Source organism: Symphalangus syndactylus, chromosome 9, assembly GCF_028878055.3.
Source record: "Symphalangus syndactylus isolate Jambi chromosome 9, NHGRI_mSymSyn1-v2.1_pri, whole genome shotgun sequence".
Classification (NCBI taxonomy): Eukaryota; Metazoa; Chordata; class Mammalia; order Primates; family Hylobatidae; genus Symphalangus; species Symphalangus syndactylus.
In genome coordinates this window covers 100610056-100631127 of record NC_072431.2, presented here as the reverse complement: position 1 = coordinate 100631127, position 21072 = coordinate 100610056, and the positions used below count along the sequence as shown (strand labels likewise).

Genomic DNA, 21072 nt, shown 5'->3' with positions numbered 1-21072 from the left:
CAGCCATTTCTCTCCCTCATTCTTTGGCAGCTTCCACCTCTACCTCATTGGTCTACTGATGTCTACCTCATTTCCCTTCTCATTCTTGCTGCTTGGTACAGGCTCACGAGTCTGAGTGACTTTCTGTCTCACTGGAAACCTCATGCAATGGCCCATGCCAAAGTGCACAGCCAATGAGGCGTTGTGAAGTCAAGTTCCAGTGTGGAATTTGGATGGTGATAATGATAGCTTGAGCTTCAGTCCCCTAGTGTAATAGGATATGCCACAACGAAATATAAAATCCTTAGATGAAGTTTCCCTATCTACACAAGACTGAATCAAAGCTATTTCAGTTTGTGTTGCTGAATGCTCTCTCTTGGTTTCATAGTTTGGTTTGTGTCTAGAAGGGGGCCACTGAGGGTGGTCATTTTGCTTTGGAACAGGGATTCTCAGCCTTGGCACCACTGACATTTGGGGTCAGATCATTTGTGTTGTTTGGGCTGTCCTATGCATTGTAGGATGTTTAGCAACATCCCTGGCCTCTACCCACTAGAAGCCAGTATCACCCCCCAATAGTGGCAGTAAAAAAATGGCCCCATATATTTCCAAATGTCCCCTTGTGGGGCAGAAATCACCACTGCACACACACAGTTTCAGAAAAATGCTGGTGCTTAATGCTTACAGCAAACTTTTCCTCTAAAGAAAACCAGGAGCACTTCTCACACTCATTCTCCATTCCTCACACCACTTCAGTGAGCGGTGTCTCACATCCGCTCCGCAGCTTCTGTTTGCATTGGAAGATGAACGAGATGACGGTATGGCACACAGAGACAGTACTGCTTAGGGATGGTGTGAGCCAAGTCAGCAGAAGCCAGGAACAGAACCTCCCTGCCATCCTCCCCACCGGGTGCAACCCTCCCTCAGATCCGCAGATGACATGGCCCTGAGGAGTGTTGGCTAGGAAGGGAGAGCCTGCGGCCCCTGCTGCATGACCACAGGCCCTGGTGAGGGTGAGAGTATGCCTGAGATGTCACCCCATGTGACGTTAGCTTTGTACACTGACCCTATCTGAGGTGCCAAGGGCTTAGACCTGCCTGGAACTTGTCTCTTGCCCTGCAAGAGAGTAGAAAGAAAGCACATAGTATAAATTACATTTGAGAGCTTTCTAACCAATATAAACAAAGAATAGGAATAAGTATTGAAGTTTCACTGCTGAATTTGACCCAAAGTCAAATTCAAGGTCATTGCCACAAAGTGATGGTTTGTAAGTAAACACACATGAAACTATCATATGGCTCTTGCAAGCACTGAAGAAGTACGACTTAGAATAACTGCAAATACTGATGTACCCATAAATTTAGCCAGAATAAATAAACTGAACAAAATCCATGTTATTGGAGGTTTGAGAAAATAATCCTTTTTAAACATTGCTAGTGACAGACAAATGTCTAGGACTCAGTAAAAGTTGAACAGGTCTTTCTGGAGTGTTCTCTGTAAGAAAACAGTAAATGTGTATGTGTCGTAGTTTTTCCTCTGGTAATCAGGTAGTTTTATTTTTGAGACTGATTTAAGAATTTAACCCTAAAAATGCCAAAAAGAATTTATGCGAGGATATGTCCAACAATGCTATTTATTCTAGCAAAAAAAATAGATCTTAAATGGCTTACGAGAACTAAATGAAATGTGTTACGTCGTACTGTTAATTAAAAATTGCATTATGCAGTGCTGGTAATTAAAACTTACATCTGGTGGGGCACAGTGGCTCACACCTGTTATCCCAGCACTTTGGGAGGCCGAGGTGGGCAGATCACCTGAGGTCAGGAATTCAAGACCAGCCTGGCCAACATGGCGAAACCCCATCTCTACTAAAAAATACAAAAATTAGCCGGGCATGGTGGCAGGTGCCTGTAATCCCAGCTACTCAGGAGGCTGTGGCAGGGAGAATTACTTGAACCCGGGAGGCGGAAGTTGCAGTGAGCCAACATCACACCACTGCACTCCAGCCTGGGCGACAGAGTGAGACTCTGTCTCAAAACAAAAACAAAAACAAAAACAACTTACATCTATGCTGATATGGAAAAGTAAATATAAAATGATGGATTAGAAACAACACACATTTTGGCCGGGCGTGGTGGCTCACGCCTGTAATCCCAGCACTTTGGGTGGCTGAGGCGGGTGGATAACAAGGTCAGGAGATCGAGACCATCCTGGCTAACAAGGCAAAAGCCCATCTCTACTAAAAATACAAAAAAATTAGCTGGGCATGGTGGTGGGCGCCTGTAGTCCCAGCTACTTGGGAAGCTGAGGCAGGAGGATGGTGTGAACCCGGGAGGTGGAGCTTGCAGTGAGCCGAGATCACACCACAGCAACAAATACTGGGCAACAAAGTGAGACTCCATCTCAAAAAAAAAAAAAAAAAAAAAAAAAAACACATTTTGTGCGTAATGAAATCAACTACTTAATATATGTAATAAATAGCAAAGATCGGAAGAGAATTTGATAATGTTGACAATAACATTTAATATTTCATTAGGGAATTCCTTCTTTAAAGATGCTTAAACGCATAATAAAAAATAATTCTACATTTGTTTAAATTTTTTGAATTCTCTCCTTCATTTCTCTCTCTCTCTCTCTGTTTCTGAAGAACAGGTCAATTTAGGAGTAAAATAATCATGTAAATTTTAATATTTTCTTAAAACATATTTTCTACATTTATGTAGAAAAATAATATATATACTTACAATACATATTAAAGGCAAATAATTAACGTCTTTAGCATATGAAGAGCTCTTACAGATTACTATGGAAATGATGAATACAAAGATGGGCACATTAGATAAGATTAGATTGAAGAAATACAAATATTTTAACCTCACTACAGTTTAATAAGAACAAATTAAAATAATGAGAAACCGTTTTTATCTATCAGTTTAGTGAGAAACTATTTATTTATTTATTTATTGAGACGTAGTCTTGCTCTGTCGCCCAGGCTGGAGTGCAGTGGATCTCGGCTCACTGCAAGCTCCTCCTCCCAGGTTCCGCCATTCTCCTGCCTCAGCCTCCGGAGTAGCTGGGACTACAGGTGCCCACCATCACGCCCGGCTAATTTTCTGTATTTTTAGTAGAGACGGGGTTTCACTGTGTTAGCCAGGCTGGTCTTGATTTCCTGACCTCGTGATCCACCCGCCTCAGCCTCCCAAAGTGCTGGGATTACAGGCGGAGCCACTGCGCCCAGCCTAGTGAGATACTTTTTAAATGTTGGCTGGAGTATTAGGAACTAGGCACTTATAACTCTTGGTGGGAGCAAAACTTAGTGAAATGCCCTAAGATACAATTTGTCAGTAAAAAATGGACCTAGTTTCACTTCAAGTAATTTTCTTGACGTGGCTTCAAGTAATTTTTATTTAAGTAACTAATCATAGATATACAGAAATATATAGCTATAGGAGATTAATGAAAGTATTATTGTAATAATAACCAAAAAGAAAGAAACAAAAAACAACCCACATTTTTATGACAGCAGATTCAATAATTTATTATATATCCTCTAAATGGTATATGAAGCAGCCATTAAAATCATATCAGAATTAAAAAGAAGAAAATGACAAATGTTGGCAAGGATGTGGAGTGATGGAAACTCTCATACGCTGCTGGTGGGAGTGTAAATTGATACAAACCCTTTGGAAAACCGTTTGACAGCACCTACCACAGTTAAACTTGTGCATCCTAGGTAGATATCCAAGAGAAGTGTGTGCCTGCATGACCCAAAAGACATGTTAAGAACATTTGTAGCAGCATGAATAGCACAAAACTGGAAACAACCCCCGTGTCCATCAATGGCAGAATGGATTGATAAAATGTGTGTTATGGTCATGCTATAAAGTATTATACAGCAGTGAAAATGAATCAACAATACATGCAACAACATGGAGAAATAGCCACCTGACAAAAGAGTACATGCTGTATGGTCCCATGTATATAAAGCTCCAAAACAGAAAAAAATAAACTACAGTGTTTAGGAATGCAAGACAAGCTGGTAAAATTATGAGGAAAAGCAAGAAAGAGATAACCATAAAATCAGGAGATGGCACCCTTTGGGAGGAGAGTGGGGGACTCAGGATCAGAAAAGCCCCAGGTGCTTCTAGAGTGCTGGCAAGACTCTAATTCTTGACACAGGTGGCGATGACATACAGTATCACTTTATAGAAATATGTTAAACTGTACAAAATTATTTTTGTGCTTTTCTATTTGTGGTACTGGACAATTTAAAAGGTTAAAAGAGAAAAAAAAACATATCCAAATGAATTTGTAACTTCCAATGTCATGATTGATTCAGACAAGAATCATCTATGAAAGCTAAAACCACTGAGTGAAAGGTTGTGGGGGAAAAAGATGTTCTCAGGGTTGGAAGAAGCACACACAGTTGCTTCTTACTGCAAAGGGGAAAGTGTCTCTTTAAAATGGATCAAACTTACTGTCACGTGTAATGGAATGACCTCCTATCACAAGCCTCTGCTGGATACGAGGAGGCGCACAGAGCGTCACCCTGTGGTAATTCGCCCAGAATGAATGACCTCATGAGCAAGCAATCAGACACGTGCAGAATGTGGGACCTTCTGCAACAGAGGCTGGCAAACCAGAACCCCTGAGCCACAGCCAGCTCACCACCTGTTTTTTACCATCCTCCAGCTAAAACTGGCTTTTACATTTTCAAATGACTGGAAAAAAATTAAAAGAAAAGTAATATTTTGTGACACATGAAAAGTATGCGAAATTCACATTTCAATCCATAAATAGTGTTATTGGAGCACAGCCACACTCATGCATTTTGTCTATGACTGTTTTTATGCTACAGCAGCAGAACACCAATTAAGCAAAATGTTATTCCTCAAAGAATTCCATTCTTCTCACTAGTAGGCTTGAATTTTAAAAATTTTACTCAATTATTATTACTATGTTCTGAGTTTTGTCAATAAATATTTTGTGGAAGTTTGTTTTCTCTTTTGTTATATAAGTATATACATTATATTCTAGATTTTTGCCTCTTGGCCCACATGCTTAAAATATTTACAGCCTGGCCCCTTCCAAGAAAAGTTTGCCAACACCTGTCCCGAAGTCAGCTGGGCTTGTTCAGCTTCCCATTCCCACTACCCACCACCCACCCACCGCAGCAGCCAGAGATCTTGCATGTGTACATCCTCTCCAGAACTTCCTGGACCCTGCTGAACTGTGGCCCACTCCATCCTGCGTGGTCTGGCCCCTGCCTGTCTCTAAGACCTCCTTCTGTGTCCCTGTCCTGGAGTCTCCTACTTAAGGCCTCTGCATAGCCATTGAGAGCCTGGAAAGGCTCTTCACAGTCATCCCAGCTCAGGTGTCCCTTCCTCCTACACTACTGGCTTTTATATCTTTTATATCTGCAAATCCCGCACTTCAGAGCAGGTAGTAGTTTTTAACTTTTTTAAAAATTTGACTGGGGTCTATATTTGATGTTTTGTGTCACTCATGCCTGGCTCGAAATAAGTACTCAGCTCACTGAATGAATGAATACATGAATGAATGAACAATTATTTGTGTAAATTGGGTTAAGAAATGGAGTTAAAACTTTTTATAATTAGTGTTCAGGACTCTAAACATCTATGTTGTGAAAGAAAAAAGTATATTTGAAGGTAGAAAGCATGGTAAGAAAGACTTTGTTTAGGACCATCACAACAGGTGGATAGGATTTTGCAGTGGGGGAGAGAGATCGGGCTCAACTCCGAATACAACATGGGCAAGAGGGAATGTATAGCCCAGGAGCAGGGTGGGGGTCAGTGAATATACTAAAAAGAAACATCAAGGCTAAAGGAGATTCTGGCTGAATGGAGCTAACAAGATTCTTACTGAAGACAAGCCAGGGTGATCGGACATACCCTGGGGGTTGGTGAAGGATGAGGCACCTGATCGGATATCAAGGGTGATCAGATATCGAGATGGGGTTGTTCTTGCTAAATCGACGTAGCAGGAGGTTTTGCCAAAACTGGATTTTACAAGGGAGTGCACAGATGGGCCTGGGAGAAGCTTTGGAAGCTTGATTAAATTTTGGTTAGGAGGTCAGGATTCTCTGGTCAAGCAGAGAGCCTTCGTCAGTGTGCATAGACCAGCATGTCAGGTTTTATTGTATGTAATCTTTGTAAGATGGGGATCATTTTGTGTGATATGTCTGATCCTCTGTAATGAAATGCAGACTTCACCCCGGCTCTGGAAGACCTGGGGAGTACGTTAGGGGGAAATTAGGCTAAACGTTTTTTAGTTTCAGCCTTCTACCTCTCCCCTCACCCCTTCTTGCTCCTCCTCATCTCCATCGCTGATGAGCATCTTTTCTTTTTTCAAGAGTGTGGAACGGAGAGAAGGGCTGATGGAGCCTGCTGAAGCTGTGGAGCAGGCTTAAAGCAAAGCCAGACGGGCTCTCTTCGTCTCCTTTCCCTCTTTTCTTGCTTCTGGTTCCCTAGTTTTTGAGCTCCTTGTCTCATCTCTTTAAAATTCAATATTGTCTGGCACAGTGGCTCAAGCCTGTAATCCCAGCACTTTGGGAGGCCAAGGCAGGTGGATCACTTGAGGTCAGGAGTTCGAGACAAGCCTGGCCAACATGGTGAAACCTCATCTCTACTAAAAAATACAAAAATTAGCCAGGTATGGTGGCGAGCATCTGTAATCCCAGCTACTTAGGAGGCTGAGGCAGGACAATCGCTTGAACCCAAGAGGCGGAGGTTGCAGTGAACCAAGACCACACCACTGCACTCCAGCCTGGCTCAAAAAAATAGTAATAATAAATAAAAAATAAAATCCAATATCAGTGTCAGAATTGCCCACATGGTGTGTTGGTCCACTTAAAATTAAATTATTACTGTTGCCTTACTTTTAAGATGTAACCTAAAAATATATCTAAAGGAAATAGAATGGATTTGATATTTGAAATGCATCAGAATTTTACCGAACTTTTGCTTTAAACTGTACTTTGACCCCTTGGTAGATTCCAAGATGAGCAAAGAAGCCCCTCGGGGGCCTGTGATTTCTGTTTTCTTGCCACAGTCCCTAACCATGAGTGGTGCACTCTCCCTACATGTCACTGACCAGCTGAGAAATTTTTTGGAGTTGGGTTGCCCAGGCAAAGCCTGACAGTAGGGTTTAGGGCTACAGCATTTGCATTTATTTATAAAACAGAATGTGGATTTTTATACCATTATTTTTTAATGTTGCCATTCAAGTTTCAATATCCTAAGGAAGAAACAGTTCACCTAGGGCAGGCCATGACTTATTATTTAAATACAAAGGGGAAACTGGCTTGATAATCACTTTTTACCGTGAAAAGCAACGCTCTAAGTAGGAAGACACTGAGGTGCTGTATATTTCTGCCTGCCCATTCTGGGAGTGATGTTTCATAGAATGCTGAATGGAGATTACAGTGAGAAGCTTATCGCACCCCTAGCTGTTTTCCTCCCTAGTTCCTGTTTGCCAGAGTCTTTGCTTTCAGGAAATTCAGTGGCATGATTTTTCTCCTTGTAGTCTAAGGATTGCATGATTCCTCAGGAAAGTAGGCTTTCCAGTAGGAAATACAAGCTGTGACATATATTGGGAGGTTTTCCCACCGTCTTTAACATGCTGGGGTGCATGCGGTGTAGAAAAACATGCCAATCTGTGAAAGAAAATGGAGAAAATGGAGTTCTTTCTGAAGTCCCATGAGAGCTTTTTTTGGAATTTTGTGTTTGCTGCTGTTAAAAAAAACATGCGGGTGGAGGGTCGCTAGGTGGAAGAGTGCTTAGTAGAATTGCATATTACACCATATTCTGGAAAAGGTAATTTGCATGTCTGCCGGTGCATTTGGAATAATGAAAGGCTTAAAAATTCTTACACACTGTCACTCACTTAGGTTCCCCGACACTCTGGTACTTCGATTAGTGTCACTAATGAGGGATTGGGGACGCTTACCAGGAACTGATAGTGGCCACTGGAATAAGAAGAAGGCATTTGCATCAGGCCAAGCTGTTAGGATAGTATTAAGTTGACATTTGGTTGCTGCTTAACAGTTTGCAAAATGACACCTTTATCTTTAAACAATTCTAAAAACTTGATTTTCCCTCTCTTCTTTGGTGGTGAGCACCAGGAGCAGGAATATGGCTTTAGTGAAAAATGAGCTAGTGTTGGCAGCAGGTTGCCATGGTCTGGAAGAGAAAGAGGTGTGGCAGGACTGCCACTCATACTTCCAAAGGGCCATTCAGGATGGTATTTAAATGTGTTTCTTTTTTCACAGCTGTTGAGATGGGAGGGGTGGCAGGAACAAAGAGGAGAGGGCTTGCAGTGGTGTGCAGGAGGCAGCGATTACAGACTCATAATGCCCAGGACTTGGCAAGAAAAGCTTGTGAGCACTTGTTAAGGGCCTTTGTCGAGTTTCGTAGGAGCCCGGAGCATAACCCGCTCACAGGCGGCGTCTGAGCTGAGGGTTACGGCAGGAAGGTGACAGGGGGTACAGTGCTAAAGGGTGACCCTGGGGTTTGTCTCTGGAGCAATGATTCCTAACTGGAGCTTTCTGTTATACCCAAATCTTCTGGCTCTTTGCCTTGGAAATCTTTTAAGATTCCAAGGTAACTAGCGATTCCTAGAAAACTGCCAGCGAACCGTTCCTCCCTCCACCAAGTTTGTCTTTTCATCTGTACACTGCTGTGCTTGTGAAGGCCACCATCGTTGGGAGGCTGGGATCCTTGGAGCCACTTACTTCTTTCCCCAAACTGCTCTTTCCTTCTTTAACTTTTCTTGTCATAAAAGGGGAAAAAAAAACCTCCACCCACGTCAGGTTGTTGCTGGTGGTTAGAGAACCAGCCCTGCCCAGGGAGGAAAAGCTGTCATGAGGTGGGGTAAGGAGGGGTGGCCCATGCTGAGCTCCACATCTAGTGGTGTTGGACTCTACAACGTGACTTCCTGGCTGCCAAGCCAACACGCCACATCTCTGCAGTAGAGGGCTGGCTTGGCAGCCAGGAAGTCACGTTTCCTAGATTGTTTAATAAAAAGACAGGTAACATGAAGTGAGAAAAACAGGATACATGTAGACAGTGTAGTCCCAATTACGTAAAACAAAACTGTGTGTGCACAGGCTTGCCTATGCACTCTCACATAAAGGCTGTAAGGACATGGAAAACATGTTATCACTGGGTATCTGGGATGGAAAAGGGTTGGGTGATTTTTATTTTCTTTTTTGTATGAGTCTGCGTCTCCTCAGATGTCTACATGGAACATTTGTTTCTTTTATAATTAGAAGAAAAGGTTTTTAAAAAGGAATGAATTCTCACTTACCCATTGGCTAAGTTGGATCCTGTAACAATAATGCTTCATAATAACAGGCATCTACTAAATAGCTATTGTGCCCCAAGTACTGTGGTAAGCACTTAACATGGATTGTCTAAATTATCTAAATATTTACAACAATCCAGTGAGGTAGGGACCGGTAGTGCCATTTTAAGGATGAAGGAACTGAGGCACAGAAAGTTTACTTATGTGCCCAGTGTCACACAGCCAGTCATGGGTAGAGGCTGGATTCCTCCCCTGCCTTTCTGGCCATTGAGCCTAACTGCCGTGTGCCCCACTGCCTCCAGCTGCATGAATGGGTTCAGTAAGTGGTACTGATGACGAGGCAATGAACACTTATCTAGCATTTACTATGACCTTTGCATTGGCCTATGGGCTAGCACATAGTAATTGAGTTATTCTTCACAGTAACCCTTTGAGGCAGGTACTGTTCTCATTTTAAGGATGAGCTAACTCAGGCACTGGGGGCATGTCACTTACTGGGCAGGGCTATTGTTGGGACTCTGGCCGAACGGCTCCCGGCTGTGCTCTGAAACGCTAAGCCAAAAGCCCTTCGATGCAGATCTTCTCAAGGATTACTTCTACTTCTCTGAATCTAGAAGCCAGGAAGTCAATGGATTCGGCTCCCCATACCTTGGCCAGAGCTTCCACATTTCCTCCAAGCTGCCTCCTGAGATTGCTGTTTTCTTTCGTTTTTTTTTTTGTGTGTGTGTGTGTGTTTTTTTTTCTGTGTGGTTCCATCGTTTTCCCCACTTGGTTTTTGGTTCTTCCACCCTTTTAATAGAAAAAAAAACATATTGCACATTGTCCTTGGAATAAAACTCACGGTTTAGAGAGATTCTGAGAGAGAATCAGCATGAAAAAAGAAAATGCAGTGCAAAGGAACTCGGTTTTGTTTTGTCTTGGTTTATAGCTAATGGCAGATGAGCTCAGAAGGATAGGGTCTCTGCTGCTAGCAGTGCAGCACACATAGTGGGGACAGTGGCTGCCCCTTGAGCTCAGTGACAGCAGACTATGTTCTTAACCTTGATCAGGCTATCATGCAAATTTAACTGAGCTTTGGCCACACAAAATTACTAAGTCCCTGCCTCTGAAGAGTTTAGAAGCTGAATCCAGAGAAACCAGGGCGTGACATTGGTCACTGCTTGGTCATGAGAAAGATGAGTATAGAATTGGCTTCTTATTCCTAGACTAAAACTTGTTGCCTCTTCATTAGGTATTTCCTGAATATGGGATCCTGAAGTCTCACCTTTAAAGAGCCCTCTTGCCCTCTGAATTAGTCACCTTTCATCCCTAAGCTTGCTTCTCTGCATATCAGGCATTAGATGTGCTTAGGTAATGTTGTGAGCTCTCTCCTAAACAGACCAGAGTTGGGTGAGGGATGAGGGAGGATATTGGGCCAATGGTCACAAAGCAGCTAATGAGAGATCTGAAGACAGAGAGTCTGTGCCTAGATCAGTCCGAAGGACGTAGTAGGCACTCAGTTCGTAGCCTTTCTTCCTGATCTAGTGAGTTTAGTGCAGATATTGTAATTCACCAGGCAAACCCACTATGAGTTAACCAACCACGGTTTTCCATTTGCCGTGAGCCTAAGCCTTGAAAGCCAGAATGACATTCTGTGTTGTGTTGTATGAGAGCACCATCAACATTGGACCTGGCTGTGATATGAAAGTTATTTTTTAAAGAAAAAATAAAATTAAAAAAGAACACCCTCAATACATTTAAATTTTAGTAAAATATTTTATAAAGCAAATGCAGCTATATCAGAAGTAACGAATACAGGGACAGCAAAATTTAATACTTGGGTATTATTTTAAAAGCCATAAAGTATCTTTTGGCACAGCCTTTCTCATTCCAACTCATTATTTTCAAAGAGAATAGACCCTGTGCCTTTTGCTTTGCATGAAGATCTTTTAAAAATTCACAGAAAGGAACACAGCGTACCCACTTTGTACATGCTAGCAATAGATTTCCATTTTAATAAGGTCTGTTCACAATAGAGGAGTCTGAATGTGTTTTCAAGTTGGTTAAAGCAGGATTCCACCTGTACCACATAGAGTATTTTTAAAACACAATGGTGGCCAGGCACGTTGGCTAATGCCTGTAATCCCAACACTTTGGGAGGCCCAGGCAGGTGGATCACCTGAGGTCAGGAGTTCAACACCAGCCTGGCCAATATGGTGAAACCCCATTTCTACTAAAAATACAAGAATTTGCTGGGCATGGTGGCGTGTGCCTGTAATCCCAGCTACTGGGGAGGCTGAGGCAGGAGAATTGCTTGAACTTGGGAGGCAGAGGTTGCAGTGAGCCAAGATCACACCCCATGACACTCCGGCCTGGAAGACAAGAGCGAAACTCTGTCTCAAAACAAAAATAAAAATCAAAAAACAACACAGAGGTGTAAAAACATGTTTGAACATGTTTGTGTCCCACAGTTGTCCAATCAGCACTCATTGTGCTAAGCTGTCAGCTTCAGTAGGGATCATGTAATGGTGCAGCCTGGTGTATTAAAAACAAAACGTGGATTTTAGAGTCATATACCTTGGAAGCGGAATTTCAGCTGTGCCATTTCCTAGCCATAGGATGTCAAGCAAATTACTTAATAACTCTAAGCCTCAGTTTCCTCATTTGTGAATGGGACTAATAATTGCCACTTCCTAGGGTACATTGCTCCTAGAATGGAAACTTCATAGAGGGATTGTTTTTGTCTATTTTGCTCACAATGCATCTTTAATGTGCTGAACAGGAGCATAGAGTTATGGTGAGGACCCCATAAGATAGCAGCAGCAGCAGTTGCTTACCAAGAGCCTCCTTAGTAAATAGTACCTACTTTCATTCTGGGGACTGGAAAACAACTGGATAAATAACCCGATCTTGGACCGACATGTTCAGGTCCAAAGTCTTTGTGGTCAGTACAGGGCAGGAGGTCAGACACTAGAAGCCAAGATCAAAATTGAGAACCTGAGTTATCCAAGTGGGAAGTCAGGCCAGCAGTCTGAAAATAGCCCAAAAATAGGTGGTGTGGACCAAGGGAAAGCTTCTCCTTTGCCCTCTGAAAGTTTGTTAAAAATTACTGAAAAGAGGCCAATTAATAGGAGAAAAGGCATATAAATTTTATTAATGTGTACCTGGGAGTCTTTAGAATAAAGACCCAATGATGTAGCGGAAATTATCTATTTTTATGTTTAGGTTGAACAGAGTATTGACAGCCATGTGGAAATATGATTAGACAAAGAGGGTAGATCCAATGCTAATAGACTGAACAGGGGAAACCCAGCAAGGTATGTCTGTCTAGACAATTCTGGCCTGCCTAAGCTGCATTCCTTCCTTCTGGGTGTGGGACAAGACCCTCTCTGGAATGAGGTCTTATGATCTACAATCAAACAAAATAGGTCAGATAATTTCTTTATGGCCAGTTTTTACACTGAAGGTGGTGGGGAGTTAGAGTAGTATTTTTAGGTTTATGGCTGGCTTTGGGGAAAAGGGGCTCTGGTTTCTATGACCCACCTTGGGGAAGAGGGGTTCTAGTTTCTGTGGTTAGCCTTGGGGGAGAATGGGACTGAGCGACAAGAGGGCAGGTGAAGGTCAGAGAAAAAACTTTTGCCTCTGAGGCTGCTTCTGAGGCCTTCATTTTGGGGAATTGTTTTAATTCCAAGCCGTGTGCAGATGTTACCATTTCTAGGTCATCTGGGGTTCCAAGTCCATGGGGCCAGTACTTGCTCCTGCAGCATGATTCTGAGGAGTAGAATGGTTTGTCCTCTCTCCTCTTTTGCTGAGTTGAGTGGACCTGGGCCCACTGGTGTAGCAGAAGGTACCTAGAACCAGCCACAGATTAGACCCACATCAGTGCAGCTGTAGGACTGTGACTGCTAAAGCTAGCAACAAATACACGAAGATCCGGGGGCATCCTGAGCATCCACTCCAGTGAGATGGCAGCTCCATTCAAACATTTTAAACATTTGGAGAGGACTCTGTTTTCTAAGCTGCTGTTGGTTCGTCATTTCACAAGCAGCTTCACCAGTAGCAGACCAAGAGGGAAGGGAAGGACATGCGTTTCCCTAGAAGGTTTAATCATGATGCTCATGCAAGAATTCTGGATCACCTGGCCCCAAGCCCCTCTCCAAAGCAGAGAAAGAAGTTCTTTGGGCCTTGTGGCAGCTTTGGGATGCTGAGATTCTAGTGCTGTGGGTTGGTCTTTCTCTACCTGAGCCAAACATTCATTTAAAACTACCCAGGGAAATTTGAACACTGATGGGATATTGGTTTATATAAAGGAATTGTAGATAATTTTACAGTTAATTTTATTTAATAATATGCTTGTTATATTTTAAGAGCTCTTTTCTTCTATAGCTATACACTGAAATATTTGTGGGTGATTTTGTACAGTGTTGGATATGTTTTTAATAAGCAGGGATTTGGAGGGGGAACGTGGGTTGTGGAAAGACATAACAAGATGGACTGGAGTTGATAATTGTTGAAGTTGGATGATGATGTCTGGAGGCTCAATTGTACTACTCACATCATGTGTGCTAACAATTTTTCATAGTAAAAAAACTTTAGTGGACATTAACAACCTCATATTTAGTGCAAAATATAAGTGATTTGGCAGAACCAAGGAAGGAGTTATGTAGCATGCTTTCACTAATTCAGGTGGGCATTTGAGATCAAAATATTATATGCTTTTTAATTTAAAAAAATAAAAGTTCATAAGTCATCTGCTTGAAATTCTGTATGTCATTGTGATTTATTCCCCTTATCTCGACCCCAACCTAGCCCAATCTGGCTCCTGTTTTTCTAGGGATTAACGTTAAGGTTTTATTGTTTTGTTTTGTTTTTAAGCTCTCCTGCCCTAATCGTTGAGTTGACATATGCAATAGTTTGGGTCTTTTCTCCTAAGAGTGGAAATGGATACAAGCAACAGGAATGTCAGAGAAACTGTGGGACTTGCCATCATAATCTTCGTTGCTACTTTTTATGTAAATAAACCACAGACCAAATGGGAACACCAGATATCGAACAATATTTTGTGAAACTGTTGCATTTACTGTTCTCTGCCCCGGTACAAGGACATCTATCACTAGCTGGTGTTTTCTCCCACAAAGCACAGAGGACATTGGGGCAATTATCAAATCAAAAGTTCCCAGTTGGCAACTTTTCTTGATGCCAAGGACACCAGATATGGAAGAATTTTCACCTTCAGTGTTCTCTAGTCTGACTAAATGCCTCTCGTGACTGTATTGTTGAAGAATTTCAGAAGGTGATGAGGGGGAAGGAGCCTTAAAGCCAACTCTAAAAGAAAAGCTTCTGGTCATAGAGATAGCATACAAAGTGTGTGTTGCGGCTTTAAAAAAAATTTTGTGTGCACGCACGTGTGTGTATTTCTTTATATATACATATTTGTTAAAGACCATCATCTGAACTATTAAGAGACAAAGGGAAAAGGGGTCTTTGGTTGTGCTAGACCTTAGCATAGGTCAATGTACGTTCTAGAACAGAAACATGTCAGATGATGGAGTTTTCTATAAAATTAAATCTAAGACTGCAGTGGAATAATTATTTAAGGGCTTAGCATCATCAGAGCAATCGTTTGTATTTTCTTCTGGGTTGCTTTTGGGAATTGCTTTTTGTCAGAGGGAAGGGTATGACTTTAGGGATAAAAGAATAATTGGAAATTTAAAATATCTCAAGACTCATTCATATGTCTTTTGGGTCATCAGAAACCATATCTGTTTACTAATGCTTGCTCAGATAGTTACATTTAAAAGGAGCATGTTTTTCCATGAATGTGAAACTTCATTTCGTGAAGACGCACCATGCTTGTTTCCCATAACTTCATCTAGTTTTTGTTCTAAAAAAGTAAAATTTTATTGATAGGTAATTCCTAAAAGGAAAAACCAAATGCAATGGTTGATGTAAAATTAGAGAGATTGACTTTGGAGTATAAAGGATAATGGAAGAAAGTTCAGGAGCCATGACTTTGGAGTATGAAGGAAAAACAGAAGAGAAAGTTTAGGAGCCTTGAATTAGGAGTTTGAAGGAGAATGGAAGAGAAGGTTTAGGAGCCTTGAATTAGGAATATGAAGGAGAATGGAAGAGAAGGTTTAGGAGCCTTGAATTAGGAATATGAAGGAGAATGGAAGAGAAGGTTTAGGAGCCTTGAATTAGGAATATGAAGGAGAATAGAAGAGAAGGTTTTGGAGCCAAACTGCAGGGCCTCTCCCGAGCTGGAGGAGCACAGCAGGTCTGGTTCTTTGTGCTTACACAGGACAGGGCAGCACCCCATCAGTGATTCTCAAGATGTCATAACATGGGTACCCGGGGACTTCTTCAGACCTCCCAGGCCACCACGGAGATTCAGACTCACACAGGGGAACATGCCACCCCTACTCACCCCATTGAGAACCACTACAGAAAGTGAGGATGAAGTAGGGACAATGGAGACTCACCAATAAACATGATTCCAGAGGCCAGAGGGCACCATGCCCCACCTGGCACACACTCACCTTCCCCATGTGTTGGAGGGATGCCTGAGCTAGAAAGAAAAGGCCTCAGGCCTGTGTGTCAGGTGGACCTGGCTTCTGAGTTTAGTCATCTTTGATATCTGGGCCAATTCTTTTTGGACCTCACTTTCCTCATCTGTAAAATGGAAATAATAATACCTTTATGGGGCTGTAAAGGAATTCACTGCAGTGATGCTTTAAAGCAGCAGCACAGATCCTGGAACATACTAATTGTTCAGTTATATCAGTGGCAGTACCCTGTCCCCCAGTCCCCGGCATCTCAGGATGGGGCTCAGTCTCACTGAGTTTTGCACTGTCCTCTCTGGAAATACAGCAAACCCTCCCGTGTCATATTATGCTCTTGCCAGGCCCGACCTTGTCGGCCACGTCACCTTCTGCTTCGGTGTCAGAAGAGACTGCCCTCAGGAGGGTGCTGAGACTGGAGGTGGGGGACGGAGTTTGAAACCCCCTTTTCCCAGGGGTCTGCAGAGCAGAATGTGAAGCTCACTTCCTGGTCTCTGCGATGTTCTCCTTGGCTTGGCCACAAGCAAATTCACACATCAGCTCCTCTTTATCTTATTGGGGTTGTCACTTTTTAGCCCACCTCCTCTTCTTTTTTGGACCAAATCTTTTCAATGGAATCATCAAATCCTGACCCTCATCTGGGAAAAACCCTGGCTGCTCCTCCTCACCAGGGTCATGCAAGACCACTCCCTCCTCACCATTGACTTACATTCAAAGTAACAATATACTTTTGTGTTCCAGGCACACAAAATTTCTGTGACTGACAGTGCCAGGCTTGGCCTGTTTGGCTTAGATAAAAGCAATTGTCAAGCAATGGACCTGGAAGGCTCAGTGGACTTTATGAAGTTCAGTGTTGTTCCTTCCTGCTGCTGGCACTGATGGTGAGGGCTATTGGCAAGACTAGCTGCATGGCCGCATGCTGGTGCAGGCTGGGCTGACTGGGCGGGTGCCCCGAGAGCTGAGCTTCTTTCACATCTGCCTCATCAGTGCCCTCTGGGTAACCTTGGATTTCCGTGCCCTTCACCCTTCAGACCCCACAGTGGGGACAGTCCTATAGGGAGAGGTTTGAGCGTGCTATTGATTTTCTTTTTTGCTTCATGTTGCTTTTGTTTCATTTCAAGTGTTGCTAGACAATGCCTGAAGAGAAAGGCTCCTGTAAAACTTTTTATTTTAATTTTACTTGTTTTTATTTTTTAATTTTTTTAATTTTTAATTTTTGAGATGGGAGTCTTGCTGTGTTACCCAGGCTGCAGTACAGTGGTACAATCATGGCTCACTGCAGCCTCCAATTACTGGACTCAAGCAGTCCTCCTGCCTCAGCCTCCCAAATAGCTGAAACTACAGGCACACAACGCCATGCCTAGCTAATTTATTTTTTATTTATTTTTTATTTATTTTGTAGAGACAGGGTCTTGCTTTGTTGCCCAGGCTGGTCTCAAACTCCTGGCATCAAGCAATCCTCCTGCCTTGGCCTCCCAAAGTATAGGCATGAGCCACCGTGCCTAGCCTAAAGCTTTAAACATGTTCTTCAAAGGCTGGGTTCTCAAGTGTAAAACAGGGAGAGGCTGGCCAAAAGCGGAAGATGCCATGACCGTACCACATCAGCTTCCTAAGGAGGATAGAAGGAACAAAATGAGATTTCATAGGAAAACTCTTTAAAATACAAAATCGTGTACACCGTTGTACTTCGGTGAAATGAACTGAAATATGGCAGCTATATTATGACATATTATTCTTGCTTTAACAAGAGCCAGACACCAAGAGAATCAAGACCAACAAGAATCATCTTACCACTCAGTTCCCTGATTCACTGCTTTGACACCCGGAGTAGTAGCCCTAGGGCTACCCAACCCACTGGAACTTCTTGTATGTCGTCCCCAAGAAACAGGTGCATTTCGCTAAACCTCTTGTTCTCTTTGCTGCCAAATGTAGTTGCCCCCTACCCTGAACTCAGGATTTCTGACATAGACCCAGTGGTGACGGCTGAGTTTCAGGTTGGGAGGATAAGTTTAGAAAAAGGAAGGAGTGTGTGTCCAAAGTCACTTATTGACAGGGAGACTTTTCCACAGCAATTATAACCGTACCTTCCTGTTATTACTCATAATAGTAATCCTCTAACATTTTGCTGTCAGCAGTGTGACAAATTAAAAAACATCTCCCCATAGAATATCATTGGATCTTTTGACACCTTCATGAGATAGGTAAGGTCTAATTTTGGGTTCCCCTAAAAGTAGATTCTGAGACAAGGCTTTGGGTGCAAGTAGTTTGGGAGGTGATTCCTGGATGTCCTGATAAGAGAGTGAGGAAGTGAAATAGAAGAGGGAGGAAAACCAGTAATGGGTGTACGGGGAACTGGGGCTGCACCCATGCTGTATCCCAGAGAGACTGTGTGGAGCCTGCCTCAAGTCGTTCCACCAACTCTTGTGACTCTCAGGCACTTTCCCCATCTGTCCTGCAGGGGTGTGCATTCTCCTCTAGGAGTTCCCCTGGCAGAGTCCAACAGGCAGCTAGCCCAGAGCGGAGCTGAAGTCATCCTCTGGAATAGGCTGAGCAGGTGTGCATGGGAGACCCACAGCATATGCTATGGCTGTGCTTCTCACAAGGACAGGTTCATAGGGGAAGAAACAGGCACAGTGAGGTCCAGTGCTTGCTCAGAGTCCACAGGACTCCATCCCCTGCCCTCTGTCCCCTCCACCACAGTGCATCCCCTAAAGCCCCAGGGCAGTCAGTATTAGAAGACTAGCAACAGGGCCAGTAGCAATGGCCTTCTCTGACAGTATTTCTCACACAGGGGCCCTGCATGGCTGGTGTGGCCCCTTCTTTTAGACGCTCTTTTAGGGCATGGTGATTAAGATTCCTGAGCCAGACTTCCTGTGTTCCCATCCCAGAAGTTCTGCGGCCTTGGTTGAGCAAATTACTTAAATCTTCTGTGCCCTAGTTTCATTCTCTATTAAAATACTACCTATCTCATTATGGCTGATGTGAAGACTAATTGAATTAATACATATAAAGAGCTTAGTAGAGAATAAGGACCATCCAAGTGTTCACTGGTGGTGGTGTGGTTGGGCATAGCGATGCTCTTTTTCCTTTTACTACCATTTTCCTGGCTTTGGAATTAATGTGAACCGGTAAAACAAAAGCTCGCATTTCATTGCAGCATTTATGTCTGATAGGGATCTCACGAAGTTTAAACACCATTATACTTTGAACGATTTATGTATCACCTGTCTTCACTGCACACTGGTAAACTCCCTAAGGAAGGAGATCGCACTTGCCTTGCCCTTCCTGGCATCAGCAGCATGAATCAGTGAGGTTCCCGGCCTTTGGAGCTGCTCAGGAGCACTCAGTGAGGAGAGCACATCCTTCCATAGGTTCACCGGTGACACCAAAGCCTCACGTTATACAGCCGAGCCACCTGCTGCTGGTGGCATTAATGTAAGAAGAATTTAAAAGGCTGCACAAAAGATGCACTTCTCCCAGAATTTTCTCTGTATTTATAGAATGCTATTATAAGACCCTCAAAAGTATTTTCAGCTGTGGCTCAATTCTTTAATCCCAAGTAGGATGAAATTGAAAGCTAAAATATGGAGTGTGGCATTTTAATATGCACTAGTAGCATCCACCACTGATGATCAGTATTAATGTTTTATTATGGATAGCACTATATGCCAACAAGTGGACTACATTTAACACTTGTTTGACTTTGACACACTCCTCAGGGCCAAATTGAGGAGTCCTGTTTAACAGATGACGAATCCCTTCCACTGAGGTGTACAGATTCCCCTGCAGCAGAAGTGACCTGGGCCGGGTTGCTTGTTCACAATTACCACATTTCTTTGATAATGTCAGAGGCACCCAGTAGAGGGAGATGGGTGATGGCTCCGCAGCCTGTGACTCGGTCGTAGACTCAGCTTCTTGTGGGCTGAATTATGTTTCTCTGGCCAAATTCCAGTGTCGAAATCCTAACCCCCAGTGCCTCAGAATGTATTTGGAGACAGGGCCTTTGAAAAGGTAATTAAGATACAGTGAAGTGCTAATTCATAATTAGCAAGGACATGGAATCAACTCAAATGCCCATCAGTGATAGACTGGATAAAGAAAATGTGGTACATATACACCGTGGAACACTACACAGCCATAAAAAGAAATGAGATTATGTCCTTTGTAGGGACATGGATGGAGCTGGAAGCCATTATCCTCAGCAAACTAATGCAGAAGCAGAAAGCCAAACACCTCATGTTCTCACTTATTAAGCGGGAGCTGAACAATGAGAACACATGGACACAGGGAGGGGAACACACACACTGGGGCCTGTGAGGGGTGGGTGGGAAGAGGGAGAGTATTAGGAAAAATAGCTAATGCATGCTGGGCTTAATACCTAGGTGATGAGTTGATAGGTGCAAAAACCACCATGACATACATTTATCTATGTAACAAACCTGCACATCGTGCACATGTACCCCAAAACTAAAAATAAAAAATAAATTAATTAAATAAGAATAAAAAAATAATAGATAAAGTCATATGGATGGGACCTAATCCAAAACATCTGGTGTGCTTATAAGAAGAGTGAAATAAGACAAAGACACACATACATGAAAGACCATGTGAAGACACAGGGAAAAGACAGCCATCTACAAGCCAAGGGGAGAGGCTGTCAGAAAAAACCAGCCAGCCAACACCTTGATCTTGACCTTCCAACCTCCAGAACTCTGAGAAAATAAGTGTCTGCAGTTTAAGCCACTCAGTCTTTGTACTTTGTTATGTCAGCCCTAACAAACTAATGCACGATGTCTTTCTTAGCAAGCGTGTGCAGAAACCACCTGAGGCTCCCTCAGCTCCATGAAATCCCACCTTCCATCCTCTGAGATGCTGCCATTAACCTGAGGAAAGACTTTTAGGGGTAAACGTATTTTTCTTGAGGCAGAATTCAGCGTTCCTGGACGGAATCTGCACCTTGTATCTTCACCCCATGATCATACATGAATGTGGATGCACATCCTTTCCCCCAAGTGTCTGTGCTGTTTTGTTTTGGTCGTACTTGTTTTGTTTTGCCTTGTTCTGTCTACTGTTTAGGAAAAATGCAGAATCTCTGATTAGAAGGAGCCTTTTAGGGCTTTGCTTCTAATGACATAAATTGCTGAATGTGCTGCAGTAGCAATGCATTTAGAATCAATGGACAGATAACTGCTATTTCTAGAAGCTTATATGGAGAATTGTGTCAATTCCTTGC

The 21072-nt window shown here is 42.9% G+C and overlaps 1 protein-coding gene across 4 annotated transcripts in view; it reads left to right on the top strand.

Annotated features, from left to right (window-relative positions):
• The window catches only part of WIPF3 (WAS/WASL interacting protein family member 3), a 112079-nt gene that overhangs the window by 29181 nt on the left and 61826 nt on the right, over positions 1 to 21072 (top strand). The gene's annotated exons all lie outside the window — the stretch shown is intronic.